Genomic DNA, 23,549 nt, shown 5'->3' on the forward strand with positions numbered 1-23,549 from the left:
ATAAACAAACTTACACTTTTCGGAAACCGTCACTGTCTCTGATGTAGAGTAGAGCAAAATAGTCAAGACTAGTTCTAGCAAATGGACGTGATTCTTGCACACGCGATGAATGTAATGACGACAACGGTGGAATTTTGTAAGAATCGCCCTCGAAATGGCGACAGACGTCACATGAATGCCGTAATGACTTCATTGTTGCTCGATGATGTGGTATCCAAAATCTGTGTATTAAGAGAGAAAGTGTTTGAGAAACACCACTATGTAAACTTTGTTTAATATGTGTTTTCTAAATAATCAAATGAGTGAATTTTTCCTGTCTTGGTAGTAAAAGCGGATTTCTCGCCCCTACACTCAGGCTTGCATGTTCAAGTCTGCCTTTGCATCTCAAAAGACCTTTATTGTCAATGTAAAGTTCTAACTGACTGTAAATTAGTTGTCTTCTTTTTAGACATACCATCAAATACCTCTTGTAAGTTCGTTTTTGTAGATACCTCAACCAAATTTTCTCAGCTTCTCTAAGTTCTGATGAACTTAAATTATCATCTTCGCAAGGTTGCTTTCTTAATGACCCTTAGAGATAAAATTGTCACTCTTATCAATTTTGTTATCACATTCAATAGAAAAAGAAGCACAAATTGCACTTTCTTTTCTTATATTTTGAGGCTTGTTGTCAAGAGCACTCAAACTTTCATATGAATTGACTTGTTCTCGTTTATATTCAACAAGCACAGATCCATTATCTTGAGACCATTTATTCACTGCCCCCTTAAGCCACGATGGCCCATGCCACCATTGTACGTTCATGTAGATATCATTCAGAGAAGTTCCTCGAGTAGCTATGTCAGCTTATTTTCCTTTGTATTTACATAGGCTGTAACAATAGATACATGCCTCTTGACTCCTAATACATACAGGTAAGCTTTTTTTCCAGTATTAAGCCATCCTAAGGCACACATTGAGTCTGTCCACAAAAAACATGTTCACGGATGATAATTTTAAATGTGTTTCTAAAATTCGTTGACATCTAACTCCTATCTGTACAACCATCAGTTCTAATTTTGGATAGTCTTTTGTCCTTTTATTGAGGTGTTTTTGCAAACATTAGATCAGCTTTAGAAACGCCATGACTTGTCTGATGAAGGCACACTATCATAGCGTATGATTTTGATATCGCAAAAGCGAAGTAAATTCTGTTCACATGCACCATTTCTTTCTTTGGAAATACATCTTGGTAAAATACACTTCGATATATTGTTGAGGTCCACACTGATGTTAAACAACTATGCTTGAATGTTTTCATCGTAAATTTCTTTACCACAATCAAATTTTCTGCTCCACAATTCTTGGAGTAGAAGTTTCCCCCTCAACAAAGCAGGAGTAAACAAGCCTAATGGGTCAAACAGAGCCTATCATTTTAAACACAATTCTTTGAGTCAAATGTCCATAGTTCTCTTCCAATATTTGCTGCCTTACAGCCAAAGTACGTGTTTGATAACCCCATACAATGTATGTGTCCTAGAACATGTGTTTCCTTGGATTCGACTTTGTCTTCATTAAGTATGAACTGATTTACCACATCAATATTTGATAACCGCTCGTGCAGATTCATTGATGCATCTTTAAACATTTGTTTTACACATTGGTAAAGTTGAGTTGCTTCTCCAACTGTATCTACTCCGCTTATGACTTTGTCCACATATATGTAATATTTAAGAAAGTTTGTTTTATCTGTGTTGGACTGTTCTAAGCGTGTTTTATTGTTGCACTGAGAAGAAAAGGACTTGCGATCACTCCAAACGGTACTTGACAAAATCTATGTTCTTGAATATTTATCTAATAAATATATTAAGTTTCACAGGATTTCACCCACTAAAATCCAGTCACATCTCTTTGGCTAGATTGTAGTCCAATGTTTAGAAAAGCATTTTCAATGTCAGCTACAACCGCTATCTTGTGTAGTCGGACACTCATTACTAACCCGCATAAATCCTGTAACATGATATGGCCTCTATTGCAACACTCGTTAAGTCTCCAAAATTCAGGTTTGCTCTTAAATGATGCGTCATAAACAGTTCGCAATTTGGCTGTAGGTTTCCGAGGGGTAATAACGGCATGGTGTGGTATAAAGTGTTGTTCCATGGTATCATTTACCTTTTCTATTACTCCTTTACTTAACTACTCTTGTATAATGGAATCGTAATTCTTTAGTAGTTCAAGTTTGCTCCACAGGTTTTTTAACACATGATTTCAATCGACCATACGCGATTTGTTTATTTACTGATAGTATGTGATCATCTTCCATCCAAGGCCATGTCACTTTGTATGGGCCGATTTCAAACTTTGACGTCTCTTCAAACGTTTTCATAGCAGTTTCATCTTCTGTGACGACGGGTGTGTCTTTTACACCTATAGCCTCAATATTTCAAAAGTCTGTGAGGTCAGGTTTTGTAGGGATAACATTTTCCAGAAAACACTTGCTTTGATTATATTTCTTTCACATGCCAGTATAAACAAGTTTGTTTGATCCCTGTCGCCATCAATTTCTGTTGTTCGTCCCGTCAATATCCATCCAAGTTTTGATGCAGGTTATATCTCTATCTTCTGGGATCGAATTAGATCAAGATAATACAAATTTACTATCAGTAAGTCAAAACCTGAATATTAGTTTTTTGTAGGGATTGAAACCGCTATGTCAGTACTGATCGCAAGATGACTTAAATTTCCTTTAGATGCAATATTTATTTGTCTTCTTTTGATGTGTCCACGTATCACTGGTACTATACTTCACTTATAGTAATATACTGAGTGTTGTTTAATTTCTATTACCAAACGTGGCTAATTTTATTTCTTCGTTTTCCTTCTTCAATTTTGACTGTTCTGTACGACGTTGCGTTTTATAAGTTCTTTTTGAACCACAATCAAGCAGAAGTTTAGTTTTTGTTTCACTTCCATCTTGGCAGTTTGCATAAGAACTATTTCTCTGGAAGAAACCATTGTATTTTCTACCTCGTCACTCCTAGGCAAATCAGTTTCTTCCTCTGATAAACTTACACCTGAGGTTTCATTTTCAGTTTTCTTTTTAAATTTGGACAGAGACGTCTATCATGAACGTTCAGCAAAATGAACACATGCCTATTTATATATTCATTTGCAATGTAAACATCCTTTAGACACTTAAAACAACTTCTTTAGATGCGTTATTTCCTTTCTTCTATTGTGGTGTATTTTGGACATTCATCGCTCAAGTGATATTCTGCTTTTTCACAAGCAAATACGTATTCTCGAATCTGGTGTCTCAGTACATCTACTGTCCAGTCAGTTTGTGTTCTTTTACTGAATTCAAATTGACGTAAAACACCTTCCGGCAACTTCGATCTTATCAAAGATACAAATATGTTTTAGTTCACGGTTTCTTCTAAAACTTCTAAACTCCTTAGATTATTTCAAACGAATCTAAAAATACCCAGAGGCTCCCGACTTTGTGATATATTCATTTGTTCTTTAATATAAATCTATCACCTCTTGTTTATTTACAAACCTTTCCTATAATATGTCTATTGCAACTTCATGCAGCTTAAAACTTCAGTTGACAAAGCCAATCCAGCTACTGCACGTTTAGCGTCGCCAAATAATTTGTTCAGCAAATATGTAAACTTTTCAATGTTACAAATCTTACCAATCTTATGCACAATACACTCGACAAAAATCCCAAAACTCCGTCCATTTGAGGTATTTGCCATTGAATGAATACAAATCACGTTTAGATAATTTCACTGAATTTTGTTTGCTCCTGTCGTTCAAAGAATTCCTTAAGTTGTTTCATTTGGGCAGCCATTAATTTTTGCATCTGTCCCTGACCATGAATTATTTTTTTCCATTTCAGAATTTTCTAGGGTTCAAGTTTCATCCTTGACTGAATTACTGAATTTTTATCATTTGTTTTACTCAACACATCGCGAAACTGCTCCAGCTCAATTATGCACTTTTCAACTTCAGGTCTCCATCAAGTACTCAAACGTGGAATCACTTTCACTAACCGCTTCAGATCAATGATTCTCGAGCTTTTCATTGTATAATTATGTGTAAGAATTATGCGCACTATTTAATCAAAGCCTTGGGACGTCTGGTGGTTGCGGGTTTTGGTAGATTTTCTGTTTAGTGTGAAACCTGAAACAGAAAGAAGTATATGATCATCTTTCTCAATTTCTTCATTTGTACCACCCACTAAGTAAGAAAGCTGATTGTTGAAGTTGCAAACGTTTAATGTGATCTCAAACATGTATATTTAGGATGTCGCGGCAAGGTCCTTTTCCGATAAAAATGATGATCCTGTTTATGTTAATTAAGGTGATATATTTTTTTTCAAAAAAAAAAATGTTATTTAATTGTATGCGTAATCATATTAACTCCATGATTAATCTCAAGCAGATTCATTCATTAAACCCGCAACCAAAAACATAGTTTTGTCCATTATTTTTATGTCACTGCACAGAATTGCCGTTGCATTGTGTAACTCGTTATCAAGTTGGTTTCTATATCGTTTTCTTATACTTTTCATTCACGACACGTTTGTCATTTTGTAAATTTTCTTTTTCTAAATTTTTTCACAATAATGACACTTCACAATTGTTATAACTTTTCACATTTATATCACTTCCCCGGTATCGTTTACCGATGGTTCGCGGGACCTTTCAATGTGGCAGAGTTATAACCTTTTCTAACTTTTCTATTTAATTTCTTTTCAAGTCTTTTTTCCCTTTTTACTAATAGTGAGAGACGGCAAATAAAATGTTTACCTTTTATTTTTAACACTTTCAAGATTTTAATCCATTTGACTTAACTATATACAAATCCACAAATTATCCCTTGTTAATTTCACAAATATTTAATTCTTATCATGTTTTAACATATTCCATAATTACTACAATATTGCATGTTACAATAATAGGGAATCGATCCTACCGATTTTCGTCGCACAGCGATCCCTCTACGAAAAATGCGATATATAACGAATGATATATACTATCGAATTAAAAATGTGTCCTTCCGGCACTTGCACAGAGCGTCTGACTTCGGATATTTTGGAAAAATACGCTTTTCCTTGTGCATAAAAAGCGTCCACATAACTTGTCTGAACCGCAACGTCTTGCACATCAGTACAAATATGGACAGTATTGTTTTTTATTCCAAAATCTACCTTTAAATTGATACAAACGCATATTTCTGGGCAAGCTGATGGACTGTAACGATTCCCGATTGAGGCAGTGCCTTATTTCATATTACTTTACACATAAATTATAGAAATTGTAGGGAGCAAAGTATTTAGTAGAATGCTCCGTCTTGTATTTATGTTATACATCGTATGTTTCGCGACAACTGGCTGGCTTTTGGGCACAGGCGTTAAAGTGATTTGCATAATGGTCTTAAGACATATTACCTGGATCGACGACCTCGACACCTGATCTTATTCTGATGCCGTTCCTGGTTATAACAACATGTAATGTATGACCATGAGCATGGGTAGGTCCATTCACATGTTGATGTATACCACATGATTGAAGTACATTAAAATTAACTGGTAAATCTGGCAGCATCCCAATCTGCAGGAATATATACGGACCACGTAAATAATGATGATTATGCCAAATATTGGTAAAATCATTACTGGACCAAGTGAAGGTCGATGAGTATGCCAAATATTGTCAATACTTAAACTGCATGAAATGATCAAACATTCGTTTCCCCCTTCTTCTTCGAAATACCAAATAATACGTTGAAGAATATTCGTTAGAGTTTGAGAAATAACTACGTGCGTACGATGTTTTGCAAGCAAATGCGTTTGTCTTTAAACACATCTATTTTTTGATATAATTATTCTTTCCATAAAGAAGTACCTTAAGGGAAAATCACATCAGACGGTCTAGAAAACTGTACTGGTGATAAGTTTCAGTGTACAATTTTTGTGGTTGACATTTTTCGTATGAGAGATCAATTCATGTATGTGTTTAGGAATAAATCTTTTATCAATAAACCGAATGTTTAGCTGTAACTAAATGCTAATTAATGATCTACATTAATATCTAGATTAGTCTTCCGGAACACGAAATGAAGATGCAGTTTTCTTAATATCATAAAACTACTTGACCTAGTGAACGCTTTCCTTCAAATTGTTAATTGATTATACAGGAAAAGTGGCTGTTAATGGATTGGCACTTCGTGAAACTCTTAATTCTAAAATAATTTCTAAGTTTCATGCACTAGACAAAAAAATACCATCAAGCTTTGCCTTCCCAGAGCTTGAATTGACAGTCTCTAGTGTCTTAATTTATGTAACACTAGCAAAAATTTATTTCTGTTCTTGAACAATGACATCAATGATGCTTGAACACATCAGTATCAAAATCAAAAGGAACATTTAAGCAAGTATGACATGTCATGTCTTCCTCCTTATTAGGCTTAGTATCGTTAACGCCTGAAACAAATCACACACAATGTCTATAAATGCAAAAACTTCAAACATTATTTGCAAAGGGATATTTGTTTGTTTCAGGTTAGGATTGAAATACCTTTTACTAATGTTCCCATACGATCCAAGCTTTGCAGGAGTTTCTAATGCATGATGATTTCATCAGGAACATAAACCAATATAATTAGCAGACAATAAGATATTTTTATAGATGTTTGTTCTGACAAATTCATTTGAAATTATTTCTATCTGGACAAAAATAGTTTTATCCAGTGATTAATACTCTGATTGGCCAATGGACATAAATTTACAATGTAAAGTAACTATATTGTAAATATTGCTTACACGAATAAAAAGTTTAATGCTGAGTGTTATTGCCACCAGTTAATAACTAGTGTAATTGCTACCAAATAAGTTTTCATGTATTCTAGCCTAAAATTCATGATAGTTTCAATAAATAATTCGTCGAAACGTATAAGACATTGTTAAAGTTCACGTTCATCTACTTCAGGTGAAGACAAATAGTTCTCTAATTTTCATTTCAGACATCTCTGTTGTATTTCTAAGTTTCAACAATGCGTATTTGATCGGTTTATTGAAACAATTTATGGCTGTATAAAGCATTCACTGTTACAAGCCAAGGATCTCTTCCCATCTGCTTTCTTTTGTTATATTTCAGGCCTGTATGTGCAAACAAAATGCAGTTTATTGCAATATCACATATCTTGCAAAAGTGGAGTGACGACAGTACTATTGACCCTCAAATACATACAGTTTGGTTTTTTCGAATAATGTAGAACAAGTTTTGAAGGCTGTCATAGCCATCTTATTTTTTTTAAGTTCCAACTTATTGTTTTATTTTCTTGCGTTAAGTTTGAAGTCAGTCACACCGACAAATCAAAGGATGAAAGGAGATTCCAGTTGCCCTTTCTGACATCATTTCATGAACGAACAGTTTTGTTTTAAATTCCAACATATATTTTGTTGCCGTGAACTTCAAATATTCCCCTACTCGACTTGAATTCTAGTTATACACCTACAAGAATGATCTTGTAGAGCTTGTTATATATAAATACATTGCCTATAGGCTAAACAATATTCCCCAAACAAACATTTCATCGTTTCATTAATATGTATAAGGCTAGAACTTTGAAGATGTACGTTTACTACGAAGTTCCATTACATCATTAGAAAAAGTAATTTTATGTAGGATATCGGCTTTAAAGATTGTACGCTCATTTACAATATAGCTTTGTATTTATGCATCATATCACAGCTTTGGGATACATTACACTAATAGTTATGTTTACAAAATGGCCTTTGCTTGGTATATTCTGAAAGATAACCATGTTTTGCACTACTTTGCAATTTTTAAACGACTTTTACCGTGCCGTTTTTTAGCTCATCTGATTTTTTGAAAAAAAAATGATGAGTTATTGTCATCACTTGAGCGGTTGTCGGCGTCGGCGTCGGCGTCGGCGTTGCCTGGTTAAGTTTTATGTTTAGGTCAGCTTTTCTCCTAAGCTATCAAAGCTATTGCTTTGAAACTTGGAATACTTGTTCACCATCATAAGCTGACCATGTATAGCAAGAAACATAACTCCATCTTGCTTTTTGCAAGATTTATGGCCCCTTTTGTACTTAGAAAATATCAGATTTCTTGGTTAAGTTTTATGTTTAGGTCAGCTTTTCTCCTAAACTATCAAAGCTATTGCTTTGAAACTTGGAATACTTGTTTACCATCATAAGCAGACCCTGTACATCAAGAAACATAACTCCATCTTGCTTTTTGCAAGAATTATTGCCCCTTTTGGACTTAGAAAATCAGTTTTCTTGGTTAAGTTTTATGTTTAGGTCAGCTTTAATCCTAAACTATCAAAGCTATTGCTTTGAAACTTGCAACACTTGTTCACCATCATAAGCTGACCCTGTACAGCAAGCAACATAACTCCATCCTGCTTTTTTCAATAATTATTGCCCCTTTTGGACTTAGAAAAATTATTTTCTTGTTTGAGTATTATGTTTAAGTATACTTTTCTCATAAACTATCAAAGCTATTGCTTTAAAACTTGCAACAGTTTTTCACCATCATAAGTGGACACTGTACATCAAGAAACATAACTCTATCTTGCTTTTTGCAAGAATGATGACCCTTTTTATACTTAAAAAATCATTGGTAGGACAATAGTTCTATTATACAAAAAAAATCAGATGAGCGTCAGCACCCGCACGGCGGTGCTCTTGTTATAAATTTTGTATAACTTATGGTGTCTCCTCAAGCTCAAATAGAGACAAATTTCAAAGTGATAGCCACTGTTCAAAACGTTTGCAGAGAACTCATTTTACCATTAATTTTAATAAAAGAAACATCAAACTATTGGTAAACAATTATACAAAATAAAAATGTCAATATCATTTTTTCTATGGTGCCTCAAGTAAATGGATTTAATGAGACAGAATTCATTTTCAACATTGAAAAAATAAGGTCGAATGCTGTGTTTCTGTTTTGAATTTTGCTTACTCCATTTAAAAATAACCTTAGAGCAGACGTAAAACCTACTTAAAGTTCTTCCACAATATATAATCTAAGAGTGAAAGCAAAATAGAGAACTTTCATCGCGTGTAACTCAATATTTTTAAAGATGTATAATCTCTATCCCTTCTGTTTAAGTAGTAAATTTACTTTGAACACCAAGAAATCGCTTATAAGATGCATCTTTTTCCATTTTTGTGCAAGAAATCAATAATAAGTCTTGAAAAAAGTAAAAACTTACTAGAAAAAAAGGAAAATAATGAAAAAAAAATTTGGTCCCGGTAGGGCTTGAACCTACGCCCCTCTAAGAATTGCAGTAAAAGTAGGTTTATGGTAGGAATTGAATACTCTTCAAAAAAGAGGTTCTCTATTAGTGATCTAATATCTTAAGCATAAATTTTGTTTAAATTTGAGTTTGTGTAAACATTTCTGGCAGTTTTTGCATTAAAAGCACAAAATATACTTTTAGATTTAGGAGCAACATCAGCTTTGTTTTACAATTCAGGTCCAGTATAGTAGGATATTTAAAAAAAAAAAAAAAAAAAACGCACTTAAAGTCGCCATATGACATATACCTGTCTCGGTGTCACGTTTAACCCAGCAAACACAATTTAAAAAAAACAACTATGATTGTAAAGTTAATAAATATCTAAATGACAATTTTACAGCAATATTTACCTTCTGATAATTCCATTATGAGCAGATTATTACTAGCAGATTATTTTCAATCGTTAATATTGATTGGTAAAAATAATAACTTCTCGCTGCACACATATTTTTCCATGCATTCAGTCTGCACTAAATGTCTTATTTCCTCTATATTTGATTTTCTGGAAGAACACAGCACCCCGAACAACACCCCGACTGCCATAAAGGACAATAAATATGTCGGAGCGTATCCTGGCCGTAGTTTTTGCAGTTTGATATTTTGTAGGAAACACCTGCGCATTGCGGCTAAAATGATCCGATCTGACTAAGATGCCTTCCGATAGTTACCCTTGGTGAAACATCTTTAATGAGCACCTGTTTTGCTTTAGTACCAAGAAATCCACTGCGGATTCAGCGACCGTAATTTTTTACTCTGTTGTCGATGAACGCATCAACTCATGGAAAGTAGAATATCCCCTTAAAAAATCGACTTTGATGCGTCCAGAAAATGTCGTCTCGCATGTTGACAGTTGAACCTACTATGACCTGTTTTTTCTTCATTCGCGACCTCCTGTGTAGTACTCCTTTAATAAGTATGAGTTTTGACCAGTCACTCAAGTAACTGGCTTATCTGATTTGGTTCCAAATGATATTTGAAAATGGCTTTTGTCCTGTTTCTGAGATTTAGTCTAGTCTTTGAAGACAGGCTGTTAGCATCTTCTGGTATCGGAGGCGGATCTTTTTCAGGCACTTCAATGTAAACTGTAAACAGATATCGAAGGAGACTGAAATACTTTTTTAACCTTTTCACCATTCTGCTTCTTGAGAGAGTGATAATAATGCCTAGATTCGGCGTACGGCTTTGAAAATCATTTTATGAATTAATGGGAACATTAGAAAGTTAAATAATTCCAAACAATTCTTAAAATCTGCTCTAAATGTGCGGATCTCTTATCATTTGCAGATAACATTGGCAAAAAAACAAGCACATGAACCTATACGTTTTATTTCACCATATTATTGGATATATGTTTATGTACGACTGTGAGAAGTTTCATTAAAATCTACATTGCAGAAAAAAAATTCTATTCGCAAAAGTGTTATCAAAATTGTGATTTTCCCTAAGATTTTCATTATGGATAAAATCTGTAAAAAGAAAACTTGTGTTAGATCAAAAAAATTCAAATCAGTTTAGCAAAACATTAAGCACACGACCCTATCTTCTTTTATTTGCTGATTTTTCTAAGTATACTAAAAAGTTTAAAAAAAAAAAAAAACAGGATTTAATCACATTCTACATTGTAGAAAAAATTTGATCCGAATGTGCAGTGCAGAACTACCTTAAGAGCTTTAAATGGTTGCAGACCCTATTATGAAATGCAAATAATATCAAGCAGAAACCAGAAATGTCTTAACGTCCTTTACAGATTTAGAGGTTGATCAAGTTTTTCAGGTTGAAGTCGACTAGAAGGTTGTCGCAAAATTGCTAAGGCCAATAGGCATTCTAATTCGCTCACAGAAGTCTAATCCCTAAACTTGGAGGACCGTTCTTTCATTGTCTGATTCCTGTAGCTCCATTTACTAGAATCCAGATTTCATATCTAATTTAGAATTAAGAAATTAATTTGGATTCTGCAACTTGATGAAGAGTTTTTTCTTTCAATGCTAAGGATTGTATATGCATTTTCTTTTGGTTTTAAATTTCAGCTTCTGAAAGACAATCCTGAATCGAATAGATTCGTCCTCTTTCCTAATTATAACAACGTTAGAATACCATTGCCTTTTCGATCCAAGGATGAATAAAACGTCGATTATTTCATGTATATTTTCTCTGATCTCTCTATTTATTGCGCGGGGTACATGTCTGGAAGGTTCTTTGAAATGTTTTGATACGTTAATGTGATCTTTTGTAAGACCGAATGATGAAGGTAATGAAGAAAAAAAACTTAGATGAAGAAATAACAGAAAGATCTTCTTCGAAGATGGATGCGCTGCAGAGAACTGAACCTTCACTTACCTTGCAAATATTAGGCTTTGCAGGGGTAGCTACTTTTTTGGCTCTAAGTTTACAAACACGCGCTGTATTACCAGGGTTTCTCAAAGATACAACATTACGGCAATGAGCAACAGCTCGTTCGAAGAAATCATCAACGGGTTCAGTATACAGCATACAATGCCACCAAACAACACACTAGCAAAGTCGGTTTGATTAAGTCTGTTAATGGGAGGTAATGAAATTTGCAACACCCCTCATGCCCTCTGACAAAACTTATATGTAGCCAAGGTAGGATATGTTCTTGCCATGTGCCCACTTACGGCTACATTTAGGTCCTGAAATCTACTTAATTCTGATTTGTTTTCCATTTGTTGACATTATTTATAAGTCTATACTATGAACATATATCCGATCTATCAGCAAGTTGACCTCATAAACTTTTATGAAAATCAAGTTTTCATTCCCGTGTCCGATGAATATTAATCTGGTCTTTGTGTGATCATGTAAGTAAGTTTGTTTTTTCAGGGCTCCTCAATTTCTGTCTGCTTCCATTTTGCCCTACAACAGCAGCATCAGCTAGTTTAGCATCTCTATTGGTTTGTTTGGTTCTGATGACGACTCATCGTTCTTTTTCTGTTTGCTTCTATCATTTGTTTAATTCAAGCGCGATTTGTTAGATTTCTTGTCAAATAAGCCTCTATTTCCATATTGAGGTCTTTCACTGTTTGGTCCGGGTCCTCTGTTATGTACCTATATCTCTTTTTCGCCCCTATCTTCTATTGATCTATTTGGTATTTAAGGAGCCTCCGTGGCCGAGTGGTTAAGGTCGCATGTGAGGAAAGTATGCTTTTGCTATTGAACCGCAACTGATACAACGGAGCACCAAATATCACCATTTTATTACCACTTTTTTTACAAAAAAATATCCCAGCAAAAGATAAGAAATTGACACTTTCAGGCATCAACCCTGGAACTCCGAGTATTTGCAGCCGACGTTACAACCTCCAAGCTTAAGTTCCGAAGGATACATTAGCGACAATTACAATAGTAGATCAAAATAATCGATTTTTGGATACAAGCCAACTAATTCGAATAATAACATGCTGTGCTTTTACCAATAAAGTACCGATTTGCCTATTTGTTTTTCTCGACAATAAATTTCTGCGATTTCTGTACAAATTCAAATTATAAAATTGTTGTCACGCCGACGTAAAATCACCCGTAGTTATCTAAAACCAGAAGTCTTTGTTGGGCTTACCGTCGAATCGACACAACTATATGTCCTATAGCAATTTCCCAGCGTTGATGGTTAAGGAAGACCCTAGGTGCCCCTCCGTGCACAATTGTAGAACCACCGACCTTCCGTAAGACAAAGTGAGGCTCGAACCCATATCGCTGAAGGGCAAGTGATTTGACGTCAGCGACCGTAAGCACTCGGCCACGGAGGCCCCCTCAAAAGCAACAAGTTATAAAACTATACTTGCACTTTATTTTCGTTATGACAATTATATATGTGCCAAAGAGAATAATGAGATTCTTGATTTGATTATCTTCTTGCTTATTCAAAAGCAAAACAATAAAATCTTATTCTATTAAAAAAAAATCATCTGATTCTTTTAAACTGAAGTGCCGCTACTACGTATCGAACCAAACGCCAAGATGTATTTAGGTTAACTTTTTTTAATAAATGTGCGGTATAACTACCAACTGCGCTAACAGATCAAGTATCGATATGGTCAATATATCATGGGATTTTATCTGTAACTGTCTCATTATTGGATTTTGAAATTAAGAGGTATTTTGTGAACTCCTAAAATGCATTTTTTCAAAAATTACCCCATCATTTATAAATAATTCACTCTTATTATAATACAAGTGCCAAGTAAATCCTGCAACTCCTACAAATATAATACTAACAAACCATGGTGTTCGGATTATTTTATGCTTCTCAAAAACTGTTATACAATTTTATCACAAAAATATAACTATCAAAAATGGTTATGGTTCTAGACAAAATCTTATCAGTAATTTTAATCTTAATTCCTGTTATACTTACCAAACACTCAGACACTGCAATTCACTATCCAAAGAAAGAAGTTACAGACTTATTTAAATAAAGTTTCAGAATGTCAAAGCTTTCCTAAAAGTCAAAAAATCCGCGGTATCGATCTATCCAGCTATCGATCCAAAAATGTTTCTAAGGAGACGCTAATACGTGGTGCCCCCATGAGCTATATATGACAATCCTTGCGCAAGTGGTGAATGTAAACGCAAGAGGGAAATCGAAAAAGGTGAATATAATATCCAGTGGAAAGTAGAAACACTGCTGCGACGGCGGCACTATTTCGCAAAGGTTTCAAATGAACGTCCGGAAGAGTCCAGCTTAACGCTTAGATTAAATCCCGTTTTTGAAAGCTAATAAGTGAAATCGTCTCTAACGCAAGAATGCCGTATAAGCTCTGTAAAACTCAAATTCATGTTAAGGGGTGCCATAGAAGGTGGGCTTTGTTAGCTAGCCCATGCTCTTGCATCAAAATATTTGTTATGGTAGATTTTGTATTTTATTTTGGATAAGCTAGACTTGAACATGCTGAAACAATAGATGTAATTATCATGTCTGGTTTATTACATATATGTCATGTCCAGAAATATCAATGCATAAAGACAGCGTACCATGAAGCATTTTAGATTGTGGTATGTACAGATATTAACGGGACTATTGGATGTGCGAAGTTTAGGATCATTGCAGAGTAAAAATGGTTTCAAAGCTGCCTAAGATTGACACCAAAAAAGCAACAGCCAATTTTATTTCAAGTTTTTTTTTCTAATAAACTTTTACCCTATGGCATACTAAAGCTGTCCAATTATTTGAATGCATTTCTGATAGCTTTGAATGCAAACTTAAATTATTTGTGACAATATTTCAATTAAGCAGAAAGATAGTGTCAAAAGCAGCTGGTTATCTTAACCGAACGTGGTTGCAGTATATTTTCATTTATAAAAAAAACATTAACTGCTATATTTATACCAAGTCCATATTTTATTTCATACTTTCGTTTCAGAAGCATACGTCTCTGTCAAAAGGTATATACTTATTTTGTTAAATATTGAACTTTTACTTTTCTTGTACAAATAGTTGTGTCTTGCCTATTTATCCCGTTACGGCAAATAATCTAGTCAATCGATATTTATTAACCACAATCAATTATTTTTTCCAGTACACACAGACTAAGAAAACTGTGTAGATGTCAGTGTTCCAATAAATTGTTGCGTTACCTGAATTGCATGTTACCAAAATAATATTTATTTTCTAATTGAAAACATTGTTTTGTAATGACTGCGTACCAAGTTTTAATACAATGGCATATATATATATTTATATATATATATATATATATATATATATATATTTCTTGTGCAATGCAAAAGCAAATTAAATATATATACACTAGAATAATAATACCACTCATTGTTCTGGCCTTAACGCCATAAAATATACATGATAATGTAATTCGAATTTCAATATAAGATTAGACCGTATATAACACAAAACGTCTTTAGGTCTATAGTGTATCATGAAAGCAGCGGATACAAGATATACCTCGCATTTGAACTGAAGTGTTTTCCTTTGTTCGATACAACACACAGCCACGCTATCGCAAACACAAAATACTGTGTACCACGACCGAGCACTATAGCATCGATATTGCATATTCGAACATGGTACCTGACTGTCACATAAACACCTTATCTATATGAGGATTACATGTGGTGTATTTTGTACAATTGAAGGCACTATGACAGGAGACAATGACTTGAGCTCTTCAGTTTTCGTCCACACATAGCTGATGGTTCACATTCCTCTGTATTATAGCTAGTTTCCACACATAAGCTTGGAAATGCACTCGTTAAACGTTTCCGCTGAACAATACTGACGATGGGGTAGATGTCGGCGATTTTCCGACCTTTTTGGCCTAGACTGCAACTCTAGCTTCTGACTTTGTATTTTCCTTATTGAATCTTAAGAACAGGCAAGAAATGCTGTCGATACTTTAACAACATCCTCTTGATTTCGCTGAATCGTTTCTGATCGCCATGATGGTGACAATTACCAGACTTAAGAATTTTGATGGCTGAGCACATTCATTTCCAATTGCAGCATGCCATAGCGTGAGCTGCTGGTGTATTATGTGTGTGATCATGCGCCAAGTTGTTAGGCTGCATTTTAGGCTCTGAATAAATTCCGTTATACTAACTGTAGAAGCTGGATTTTCGTACTACAGTTTTGTGAATGAATGCTGGATATGTTGGTATCATTGTTTCTTAGAATAGTATTTTGATTAATCCAAAGTCTTGATCGAAAACAACTGCATCCTTACATCATGGTAAATTTACTGTTAGGCAGTATAATATTGAACAGTTGCTGAGCTGTCGCTCACCATTATCAAAAAGAGGTATTAACTATTTTGAAGGATTTGGGACAAATAGTATACAGAGGTAAACGACGTTGTCGCTGCAGGACAAAGGACACTAAAAAGGTGTTCACCGGAATAATCTAACAATAATTAAATTGGCAAGAACAATTTACATGAACGAAAAAAGAAAAAAGAAAAAGTAGACATTTAAGTCTACTTCAACTGCAAACACAAGATATGTTCGAGGAAAATCAGCCGAATCGTTGCAATATGTTTTTGAGGAGGAAAATGACCTTTATAACCGAAAATTGTCTCCAGATAGTGATGATGTTGTACGTGGAGAACTGAAACAGATGGCTATAGTTTTGATGATGTCCTTCGACCTGAGCGAAAAGATGTTAAATTGCCCTGTTGTAAAAAGATACCTTAAGTTTCACAAAATCCTTGTCTTTGTGAAACTTTTGAGTACTTTGAATATGCTGGTTGAAAAGTTCATAGCAAAAAGAATTTGTTTCCTGATAATTGGTATTTATCGGCCACCATACTCAACACACAGTTACACAAACAATGTTTATGAAAGAAATCACAGACCTATTAGAAACAACTTACGTGAAGCTAAGAAATCTGAAAGACATTCGTAAGCATCTGTCACAAAAGTCCATAGAGGTCATGGGACAAATACTTATTCATTCTCATCTTGACTTTTAAAATGGCCTTTTCATCGATACCCCTGCCTGACAGATCAGCGAGTGCAAAACTAAGCAGCCAGAACTGTTACTTATGCTCGAGATGGTCATCCTACAACAGAAATTCTAAAGTCTTTTCATTGGTTGCCTGTAAGGACTAGAATTATGTTCAAAATTATTGATCTTGTATTTTGTACTGTGCAAGATCTTATTTGAGTGTTTTGTTAAAGTGTGCTCAAGGATAGTACAGATTAAGATCTTCAAATTACATTCATTTCACTGTCCCAAGAACAATAGAGACTCACTGACAGATCATTTGCTGTTGTTGGACCAAAATGATGGAACAATCTTCCTAGTGACCTTAACTATATGAAAGTGAAGAATCTTTCAGAAAAGAATACTTACCTTTTTCGAATCAATGTTTTCTGGTTGAACTGATTAAATGACATTATGTCATAGAATGGACTTGCTTAGTCGTGCCCTTAAAAGTAAGGCTCTCGATGCTCGGACTTCAGAGAAGTTGTTTAGTACATTGGTGTAATTATACCCTAGATTGACCCTATTTTCATGTTTTACTTTATATGATCTGGTATTTTGTCAACAATTAAGTAAAGGTATTAATGATGTGATCTTGTGGATGACAAAATTCAAGTTAAAAATGAACAATCATCAAATATGAAACTAAGCGTGAACACCTCAAGTGTGAATGTTGGTGAATGTACAGTGAAATATGTTGATCATGTAAGAGACCTAGGTGTATGTATGAAATTTTCTCTTAATTTCGATATGGAACAATCTACCTACTAAGTTCCTAGTGACCTTAAAATATATGAAAATGAAGAATCGTTCAGAAAAGAACACTTACCTTTTTCGAATCAATGTTTAATGATTTAACTGATTAAATGACATTATGTCATAGAATGGACTTGCTTAGTCGTGCCCTTAAAAGTTGGGCTATCGGTGCTCTGACTTCAGAGAAGTTGTTTAGACCATTGGTGTAATTATACCTTAGACTGACCCTAATTTCATGTTTTACTTTATATGATCGGTATTTTATCACTAATGTTAGAGCCTTCTCAGCAGGGAGTGATTTTATTTACACTGTCTTGTCTAACTTGTTAAAAATAGGGTAAGTTCGAGGTTGGCATGCCCTAAACGCGTTTAAACCCCGTTTCCTTTTTATAGGTTGCTGACTGTTTGAAGGCGGTACCCCTATTTTCAACTTGTTTTCTGTCCGTCTCGTACTTTGTGTTGTGTATGTTGTCTTGTTTGTTGTTAGCCTTTCTTTCCTCTTTCTCGTGAGGATACCTCCATTACCCCCCATCGCCTATCCAACAATATCCTTTCCCCTTGCATTTATGCTCCCTTGCATTTGCTGGCTCTCTCCTTTTACTAAGTTATTGTGCCCACCTTAATTTTGACCGCGGGCCGTCCTTAGGCGGTGCCCGACTTTTTTCCTGCTTATGTGTGTGTATGTGTATTAGTGCGTGTTTGTCATGGGCGATGGCCCACACTACTGTTGTTTCTTACTTGTCTGTTTGTTTATCTATGTAAGTTAGTTGTGTGTGTGTTTGTGTGTGCGTGTGTGTGTATGCTCCTTGCGTGCGTGCGTGCGTGGTGGGTGTATGTTGTTTCTTTGTACGGCGTGTCTGCCTGCTTGTTACGTTTTAGGAAATGCGTTAAGGATGTGGCTTTCCCTGTTGAATATCATTCTTCACCACCTGCCCCCGGTCCCGACCCTTTTATCTACCCCTTACCAGCCAACCCCAATTTTTCTGTATCTTGCATGTATTTATAATGTACTTCTTGCTGGATTTTTGAAGCAACCCGTCTACAATATTTTTTCTTTAAAGCTTCTTTTTGTTGTGGGCCTACTTTGCGATGCATGGCTCTATGGCTGTGCTTGGGGTGCTCTGTGCTTCCGGGAAATTTACCCTTACCTTTTGTAAATAACCTATGACTGTTTGAAGCGCAGTAGAATATTTTCGAAATGTTTTTTTGCGCTATACAGATGTTTTTGTATTTGTATTTATTAACATATTACGGTGATTCCATTACGATCTTAAAAGACACGCTTCGAAGCATAAATTGGTACAGTTCAAGGAGAAATACATCCGTATCGTCGGCTATGATGGATCCGCCCCAATTAAGTTGCATCAAGAACCAATTGTGGAAGTGAGATTTTTACGTCTCTTTGTGTATTGCTATCCTGTCTCAATGTCTTATTCTGACACCTTCCTTAACTTCATCTTCGCCTTAGATGACCACTTGTTGTTGTATATCTGTAGTCCCGTTCGGGAATGATGCGTCCATTGACAGACCATCAAATATTAGAGCAATCAGCTGCTTCTTATTTTTTGTTTCTGTTAGGATAGCTTTCTGTTGTGGCAGTTCCTTCACTTTGACAACTGGTATATTCGACAGAATGTTTCAGTCGATGCTCTCCCGAATCCCCTTTTGTGCTGAAATACAATTTAAGCATTGTAATGGACCAGTTTTCATTCGACGAATTACGTGATATAATCTAGAACATTTCCGTTCGCCAGCCGGTTAATTATGTACATGATTTCAGAACCAACCATAACAACATTCCTCTATCTATTGGATGATTGACTGGCAGATATTTCTATCGGTGAGATTTGTTTGTCAGATGCGACTTACACTTACCAATTCTTTAGTTTCCTGACTATGCGGTCCATTCTGTGTCAAATGACCTCGCAACAACTATGTTCAAAGACTTCATGGTAGCGATTAGTATTGTAAGAGGAGTTGACGTAAAAGAGGTTCTGTAGTATGAATTGTCTACCGTTACCACGTACATGTTTACCGAACCGGGGAAACTTAGAATTACCAAGTCTAGTTCACAAAGAAACAAAACTTACAAACGGAATTCTCTTCCACTAAGTGTCTGAATAGGTCATTATGGAATTGCCAATTTAACATAGAGTCGTTATTGATATTAAAGCGATGGATGATGCCAACATGGACATAATGCATGATCTACTAGAAGCACACGTGTTATCTTGATGTTACACGGTGGCAAATTGTAATAGAACGACTGCTTTTCCCAGCTTGTGTGTGGAAACACGCTTTGGATCCGGACCCATCAGAACTTGACCCTGTTGACTACGGATTGACAATGTCAGGATACGAGTTATATGACCCAGGGAATTACTATCTCGAACAATTAAATGGATCCAATCTCTAATGTGACTATGTCTAGCTGACAAATGATGTAAAATGTCCTTTGTTAAAACGTATAGGTGGTGAGACCATATATTTCATATGTATAATTTTCCTCTGGCTACCTTGCCTAAACGATTCGTGTACCAATGATTCGTAAATAATTTCAATTATGAGCTAGATAATTTCAGGGATCAGGCAAAAATCACTCAATGTTTCAACTATCAACCTTCAACTAATGAAATCAGTTCAAACTCCTATAGGCTGGAGATACTATTATTGACTTGTAATTTCTTTGAATCAACAACATACGAGTCCTATCGCATAGATGCTCAGCCTAAGTCCTCTTAATTATAGCTGCAACTCTATATGTTTGCCCTGATTCCTGGATGCTCAGCGCTTATATGCTATCACATGTAACATTTAACTATCATATAGATATAACCCCGATGCCTTTGCTGTACTTCGCAAACAACGCTGAACCTCGTCTATAAGCTGGAACTTTCCTACTATCTCAGTAGATTACCAAACTCTGGGTCTCTGTCTCAGCTTTCAGATGCTCAGCCTATATTTTCTATCGTCTATAGCATCAACTACCCTTAAGGTAAAATTCCTGTACGCTGGCTCTAAATCTCAAAACCTTGTTGAAATACTGCAACTCTTCTTTAGTCTATGGACTTCAAACGCCTTCTTTTTATTAATTTATCCGCACTGACAGTGTAGTTGCAATAACTTCCATATCAAGGTACTGGGATAAATTAGTAGTTGAGTCCTCAATGTATCTTCTTCGATCGATCTCTCTGTGACCCATCTACCTATTTATACCTTATCAGAAATGAGCTTTGATTGGTGCTACTTATAGAACTTGTTTGTGATTGGTTCAAATTCGTATATAGTATTTTACAACGAGTACTTGCTCTAACAAATATATGGTTCCCTTTAACTATTGTATATAATATAATGTGTGATGCTGGGATCCAGGTATCAACGTAATTAATCCAAATCAGCCACAAATGACCCAAATCCTTTAATTTACACTAATTCAACTATAATTATAGCAATGATACAATAAAAAAGGTGTCAAACGCTAACTGTGCTTACTTATTACCTTAGCAATATATCAAATATACAAATTATTCTGACAGACAAAAAATGAAGAGCTCATTTAACCCCGGTCATGGTGCCTGCTATTGCGCAAAAGGCACCACAGAAAATCTTTATATTGATAAGGCGTTCATATTGGAACCAGATGTAATGTAGAATATATGCTGTTTCCATGTAATAATGCTATGTTGTCGTGCACGATGTTCTGTACTTGATGAGTCGAGGATTGGTTGTGACGAACAAAATAAGTGGTTTAACAACTGATGTTGAAGTCGAACATTTCAATACAAATACGAGATATATTTTGTTAATAATATGTTATTTTCTTGTTATACTACAGATGCGTTCAAATCTCGGGTGTCAACACATACAGAGTTACACCGCCTTGTTTTTCTTATACCGTTAAAACCAGAACAACGAACAAGTTTACAAAGAAAATGTATACATGTGTTAATTTTATAAAACTAGGTTAACATCTTTAAAAACTATATTTCAAATTGAAAATTATAAACATCATTTTAGTAATATACGGTGTATATAGTTATAGTTGTCTAGAATTAACTGAATCAACTTATATTAATTAATACTCAGTCTTTCATCTTTCAAAAGCCGAATGTTAGTGCAACAAAAAATCAAAAGAAAATAGGGTGTTAACTCTGACCAGCTGAAAACTCACCATCCACAATACAGCAACTTTTACACCGGTTCCGGTTTGTTGAGAGTGGTATCCTTCCACCACTTCCCGTTTTCAAAATTGCCTATTAAATTTACCCAAAGGGACTTATGTTATCTACACAACCTATATTACTTGTAACAGTCACTTGTAGTGGCATCAATCAATGTCCAATAAGAAAATAAAGGAAAATATGCACTTTTTTAATTAGGTCTACTTGTGACTAGACCTCGGAGGCTTACACTGTATTTGGTAGTGATCAGCCTAAATGCCCAATGGTGCCACTTCCACATCAGCTGGATTCATTAACCATCATGTCTACACGACAATTTAAAAAATCTATATGGACCTATGCAAGGTTATGCTGACATATGGCATTCCCACACTCTATAACGTGATAACACGACACCACAAGACAACATGACACCAGATCGGACAACGTGACACTTTTCCGAGATTGCTTTCGTTGTGCAGTCAGTATTTTTAATTTTGTCAATACACAATGTAAATCGATGAAAATCAGATTCCTACCGGGTTTCGAGGATAGAAAGAGGCATCTAAAGGAATGTTTTCTGAATAAAAAAGACCACCAAATAATCACACAGATGCATGGCTAATCCACGGTCAGATTTTCATTGTTTTGGATATTGAACCGAGAATATTTTCTCATTTCTGAGGCAACAAGCTTGGCATTACCCTCAATAAATAGCCCAACATTCTATCTCTTTGTCTGCAAAATATCCCGACGAAATTCCATTACTTCCGAAAATACGATGTGTTCAGGTCGGATGAGTAGACCACAAATGTTCTGTCTGACACCAACATTTGATCACGTGTTTTCTTGCCTTAATTTCGCTCGGTTTGGCCAAAATAAAAAAAAATATGTGTGCTTCAGGGAACCCGACCGACCATAATTTTATCCGCCGACCCTAACAATTTTTTTTTCGATTTTTTGGGTATGAATGGTTTTAGTACGAAACATTAATGATACCAAAGTCATAAAAAACGACCGATGTCTTCACTCCCGCATCCATTCTCACATACTAGAGGTCTGCCATGGTTTCCCGGATGAACTCAAGATTTTGACGAATCTCCGATGGATGAAATTGTCCCGCATCTTGATTTGTAAATTTATACAAAGCGGTACTTTTTCCGATGAAAAGCCGCCGCCATCTTGACAAATGAAAACATGCATAGGTATGAAAATAACCGATAATTAAGTGATAAAGTTATAAAAAATTATCGAGTTTTCAATGAATCAATTATAAATGCAAGGCCCTAGTTATTTTTTATAAATAATTTGTCAGAATGATTTTAAAAGGCCGGACTTTAAATTGAAAGTGCCTGGCCGCAAGAGTCCCTATTCGCCGAAATTTCGAGTTGAAATTTACACAAAATACGTTCGTTCAAATTACGTATGATTTTGTTGTTGTTTTTTTTTTTTTTTTTTTTGCATTTTGTGGTTATATTTGTCTAACCCTGAATTGAGATAATAAAAAAGAAGAGAACGAACTTTAAATTACCAAAATACCGAGTTATATTGGAAAAACAATGGACAGCGACGCTTGCGGGCACCTGTTATAACTCGGAATTCGGATCACATCGTTTTGAATACAAACGTTCAAGCATACTTTCTCCTATGTTTTAGGTTTTTCTAGCGTTTAATTTTCAATTTATAGATAAATGGTGAAATGTTATGCAATTATCGCCTTCTGTAGCACAATGGTGATTTCTGTCAGCAGATAAAACTAAGATGATAAATGTATTGATTCTGGAAATATTACTGTACTATCCTCGTCAATGTAAAGAATGGTATTGTTGTTGAACAATTGCAGAGAAAACTTG

This window comes from Mercenaria mercenaria, chromosome 10 (genome assembly GCF_021730395.1).
Source record: "Mercenaria mercenaria strain notata chromosome 10, MADL_Memer_1, whole genome shotgun sequence".
Lineage (NCBI taxonomy): Eukaryota > Metazoa > Mollusca > Bivalvia > Venerida > Veneridae > Mercenaria > Mercenaria mercenaria.